This window comes from Ranitomeya imitator, chromosome 2 (genome assembly GCF_032444005.1).
Source record: "Ranitomeya imitator isolate aRanImi1 chromosome 2, aRanImi1.pri, whole genome shotgun sequence".
Classification (NCBI taxonomy): Eukaryota; Metazoa; Chordata; class Amphibia; order Anura; family Dendrobatidae; genus Ranitomeya; species Ranitomeya imitator.
The window spans coordinates 297,552,093-297,558,092 of NC_091283.1; positions in this window are offsets into that span (position 1 = coordinate 297,552,093).

Genomic DNA, 6,000 nt, shown 5'->3' on the forward strand with positions numbered 1-6,000 from the left:
AATACCTTAGTCGCTTCAGTAAGGTATCGGTGATAGTTCTATTTACCTCTGTCTGGTTGAAAGTACTAGCAGTTGACTAGTTCCTTCTTGGCATTCTCTTGGAAGGATGGCAGGCGTGATCTCTTTGGTGTCTTCTCATGCTAAGTGTATTCCCTCATTTGTTTACCTTATATGTCTTTACTTGTGGTGGGGGCGGACTAGTGCTTACCACATCCCATCCCTATCCAGGGCCTATCACTAGGGGAAGTCAGGGATTAGGTTCCTGCTCGACGATAGTTGCGAAACCCTTTTTAGGGACGTTTGGGGAGACTGGGTGTAGTCAGATTTGCTTAGGGGTCTCCACTTCCCCTTTTCCTAGTGTTTGGGCCTCCCCCACCCCCTTACTGTTGTTGTGCTTCTCAGTCACCCAGTGTGACTCAGAACTCCCTTACACAGTGTGAGTAGGGAAGTTGCAGAAGATGATACACGATCTGGGTCATCAAAGACTTTATGGAAGTCTAACAGGAATACATGCAGGTCCAAGATCACAAGGTTCCCTCTCTCCTACAAAGGATTGATCCACGCTAGGGCCACTCCTGCTATTTGAGACATTAGGAATCCCATTTTAGCCACATCAGGGAGAAACTAATGGGCCAATAGTTCATAGTGCATCGTGCACTGGTTTAGGAACCTAAAGCACTGCTTTGGTTCCCCTTTGTAATGTGACAGAGCAGACAGACGAGGATTAGCTCCAGGAGCATAAGTTCCAGACTGGGTAGTCATGGCACCAGTTGCTGCAATCTGGGCTGGAGTGGATGAAGCAGCCGACTTCAGGTCTTCCAAATGGGTATTCACTGTATGCAGATAGGGCAGAATCTTTTTCTGCTGATCTCCCTGGCAAGACATCTCTTGGTATAATGCTGAATGCAAAGGGGCATTGTGATTAGCGGGATCCTTGTCCTGAGCAAACTATTACACACGTGGATCATGGACCCATTGTGCCATAAGCCAGGCTTATCCAGAAGTGGCTACTTGGATTTTGCTGGAGCTCCTCATAATGGAGTTAGGCTTGCATGGCAGGTAGCCACCGGGTACCACTCCTGGGCAGTCCATAAACTGCAGCAGCTGACCCTATGGGTCAGGATGGCAGTCAAGGACATAGATTCGGAGTCACTGGCAGTACAGGATTCTGATGCTGGTAGACCAGATATAGGAGACGGTACAGATGGTATGGATTCTGGAACACCCAGAGACGGACACTGGTCCTTATTCAAACAGTGCAGATTTTGGGACACTAGCCAGGAAAGACAATGGTGCTAGTTCAAACAACACGGGTTTCAGGAACATATTTAGACAACATGGGTTTCAGTGACAGGTTATTGACCAGGGACCTGGCAACACACTACTTGCATTCACATGCTACGTAGAGAAATTACTCAGGCACCTCCCTACTGAGGAGGGTGCTTTACATACAGGTGCTTCTCAAAAAATTAGAATATCATCAAAAAGTTACATTTATTTTAGTTCTTCAATACAAAAATTATAGTTACTTACCGATTAACGGTATTTCTCTGAGCCCACCACGGAGAGAGGGGATCCGCCCACCAAGGACAGGAAACCTACAGATAAAAAGGCGGTACCTCTCTCCCACATCAGTTGTTTACAGAGCATGATGGGAGCTTAAGTTAAAACAGAATCTAAATCAACGTTACTTGAAGACTTTAACTGAGATACCGCGTGACTATTTACTTAGGTGTTTAGCATAGGTACCTTCTATCAATGTGCGCACTCTTATGTGAAGGGAGGGAATGTACGGGTGCCGTCATGGGCTCAGAGAAATACCGTTATTGGTAAGTAACTACAATTTTTTCTGTCCCCCATTAAGGCACCACGGAGAGAATTGCAGAGACTGTACATTTATGGAGGGACCACAGCTTCCAGAACCCTTTTCCCGAAGGTGAGATCTGAGGAAGAGATAAGGTCCAATCTATAGTCAGGGCCGGCGTCAGCACCCGGCGCACCCGGGGAAGTGCCGGGGCCCTAGCGAGATGGGGGGGGGGGGGCATTTTGACAAGTGTGACCAACTTTTTACTATTGATGCTGCCTATGATATGTTAAAAATAATTTAAAAAATCATGCTATTCTCACCTTCCGGCGTCCCCTGCAGCCTTCCCGATCCTCACGATGCTCCCGGCAGCTCCCGTTCCCAGTGATGCCTTGCGAAATGACCCCAGATGACGTAGGATCACGTGAGACCGCTACGTCATCACAGGTCATTGATTTGCAAGGCATTACTGGAAACGGGAGCTGCCGGGAGCATTGCTAGGGCCTGGGTTGGATCCGGGGGCCGCCAGAAGGTGAGTATATAATTATTTTTTATTTTAATTATTTTTTTAACAGGGATATGTTGCCCACACTGCTATATACTACGTGGCTGTATTATATACTACGTGGCTGTGCTATATACTAGGTGGGCTGTGCTATATACTACGTGGCTGTGTTATATACTACGTGGCTGCTATACACTTTGTGGCTGTGCTATATACTATGTGGGCTGTGTTATATGCTACGTGGGCCATGCTATATGCTACGTGGGCTGTGCTATATGCTACGTGGGCTGTGCTATATGCTAATTAAACAGCGCCCCCAAAGCTGCTATATGTACTTTTAGGGTGCTCGTGGCCAGACTCCTTTCTAACCCCTTTTGTAGGATCTCTAGAATGGCATTCAGGGGAATTTCTTCACCTATTGTGGCGCCTGAGGATGAAATGAATATTTTCCAGATTTTCCCATATTGCTTAGTTGTTACAGGTTTTCTACTTTGTAGTAGGGTAGATATTAGCCCTGGTGAAAGCCCTCTGTGTTCTAATAGCCCCCTTTCAAATTCCAGGCTGTCAAGTGTAAACTTGCAACCTGTGGGTGTTGTACTGGTCCCTGGAGGAGGAGATCCGGAATATCCGGAAGTACCCAGGGGATGGAGATTGACATCCTCCTCATCCAGGCAAACCATGGCCTTGTCGGCCAAAATGGAGCTATCAGGATTACACGAGCTCTGTCTTCCCGAATGTTTCTCAGGACTGCTGGAATTAGAACTAGTGGGGGAAAAGCATAAGCTAGTTGGTGGTCCCAGGGAATCAGGAATGCGTCCAATGCTACTGGGTTCCCCAGAGGAGTTATGGAGCAAAATTTAATTTGATCAGTTTCTATGAAGAGGTAAGTTCCGGATTGGACCAAGGGAACCCAGTGGATGTAGTGTATATGGACTTTTCAAAAGCTTTTGATACGGTGCCGCACAAAAGGTTGATACATAAAATGAGAATAATGGGGATAGGGGAAAATATGTGCAAGTGGGTTGAGAGCTGGCTCAGGGATAGGAAACAAAGGGTGGTTATTAATGGAGCACACTCGGACTGGGTAGCGGTTAGCAGTGGGTTACCACAGGGGTCAGTATTGGGCCCTCTTCTTTTTAACATATTTATTAATGACCTTGTAGGGGGCATTCAGAGTAGAATTTCAATATTTGCAGATGACCCTAAACTCTGGAGGGTAATCAATACAGAGGAGGACAATTTTATATTACAGGATGATTTATGTAAACTAGAAGCTTGGGCTGATAAATGGCAAATGAGCTTTAATTGGGATAAATGTAAGGTCATGCACTTGGGTAGAAGTAATAAGATGTATAATTATGTGCTTAATTCTAAAACTCTGGGCAAAACCGTCAATGAAAAAGACCTGGGTGTATGGGTGGATGACAAACTCATAGTCAGTGGCCAGTGTCAGGCAGCTGCTACAAAGGCAAATAAAATAATGGTATGCATTAAAAGAGGCATAGATGCTCATGAGGAGAATATAATTTTACCTCTATACAAGTCACTAGTTCGACCACACTTAGAATACTGTGCACAGTTCTGGTCTCCGGTGTATAAGAAAGACATAGCTGAACTGGAGCGGGTGCAGAGAAGAGCGACCAAGGTTATTAGAGGACTGGGGGGTCTGCAATACCAAGATAGGTTATTACACTTGGGGCTATTTAGTTTGGAAAAACGAAGACTAAGGGGTGATCTTATTTTAATGTATAAATATATGAGGGGACAGTACAAAGACCTTTCTGATGATCTTTTAAATCATAGACCTGAGACAGGGGCAAGGGTGGATCCTCTACGTCTGGAGGAAGGAAGGTTTAAGCATAATAACAGACGCGGGTTATTTACTGTAAGAGCAGTGAGACTATGGAACTCTCTGCCATATGATGTTGTAATGAGTGATTCATTACTTAAATTTAAGAGGGGACTGGATACCTTTCTGGAAAAGTATAATGTTACAGGGTATATACACTAGATTCCTTGATAGGGCGTTGATCCAGGGAACTAGTCTGATTGCCGTATGTGGAGTCGGGAAGGAATTTTTTTCCCCAATTTGGAGCTTACTCTTTGCCACATGGGTTTTTTTTGCCTTCCTCTGGATCAACATGTTAGGGCATGTTAGGTTAGGCTATGGGTTGAACTAGATGGACTTATGGTCTTCCTTCAACCTTAATAACTATGTAACTATGTGCCTACCTTTTTGCTCAGATAGTTTGCAAAGAGGTCTATATGAGGTACTCCCCACCTTCCCGAGATCTGGTTGAATATAGCCTGATTTAGTTCCCATTCCCCTTGTTTCAGGCGGGACCGACTCAGGAAGTCCGCTCTGTTATTGTCTACTCCTTTTATGTGAATGCCTGTCAAGGACTGAAGGTTTTTTCTGCTATCTGAAAGATTGATTTTGCCACCTCCATTAGGGGATGGGAACGGGTACCCCCCTGATGATTCAGATATGCTACCACCACTCTGTTGTCTGACATGACTCTGACGTGCTGGGAGTGAAGGGGATTTATGAATTCTAAGAGGGCGAACTTGACTGCGAGAAGTTCATTCATGTTGGAAGATACACCCTTTAAGCTGTCTGACCAGACCCCCTGAGCTATGAGATTGTCTAGGTTGGCCCCCAACCCACTGGGACTTGCATCTGTGGTCACTATTTTTGAGACCGGGGTTACCCAGGGGACCCCACATGACAGATTGTCCCATGATGTCCACCAATCTAGGGAGAGTATTGTGTTTGGTGACAAACTGAACCGACTTTCTAAATTTCCTCCTAGAGAAACTTCTTCTGACAAAATTTGCCATTGAAGATCCCTCGAATGGAGTTGAGCCCATTGAACTACAGGGATGCAAGCTGTCGTGGACCCCAGGAGAGACATTGCTTGACACAGGGATATGGAGGGGAGATCCCTCATTCTCGAGACTTAAGGTACCGTCACACATAGCGACGCTGCAGCGATACCGACAACGATCCGGATCGCTGCAGCGTCGCTGTTTGGTCGCTGGAGAGCTGTCACACAGACAGCTCTCCAGCGACCAACGATCCCGAGGTCCCCGGTAACCAGGGTAAACATCGGGTTACTAAGCGCAGGGCCGCGCTTAGTAACCCGATATTTACCCTGGTTACCATCCTAAAAAGTAAAAAAACAAACGCTACATACTTACCTTCCGCTGTCTGTCCTCGGCGCTCTGCTTCTCTGGTCTGGCTGTGAGCGCCGGGCAGCCAGAAAGCAGAGCGGTGACGTCACTGCTCTGCTTTCCGGCCGCTGTGCTCACAGCCAGAGCAGGAGGAGTGCAGAGCACAGCGCCGGGGGACAGACAGCGGTAGGTAAGTATGTAGTGTTTGTTTTTTTACTTTTAGGATGGTAACCAGGGTAAACATCGGGTTACTAAGCGCGGCCCTGCGCTTAGTTACCCGATGTTTACCCTGGTTACCAGCGAAGACATCGCTGAATCGGTGTCACACACGCCGATTCAGCGATGTCTACGGGGAGTCCAGCGACCAAATAAAGTTCTTGACTTTCTTTCCCGACCAGCGATCTCCCAGCAGGGGCCTGATCGCTGCTGCCTGTCACACTGGACGATATCGCTAGCGAGGACGCTGCAACGTCACGGATCGCTAGCGATATCGTCTAGTGTGACAGTACCTTAAGCT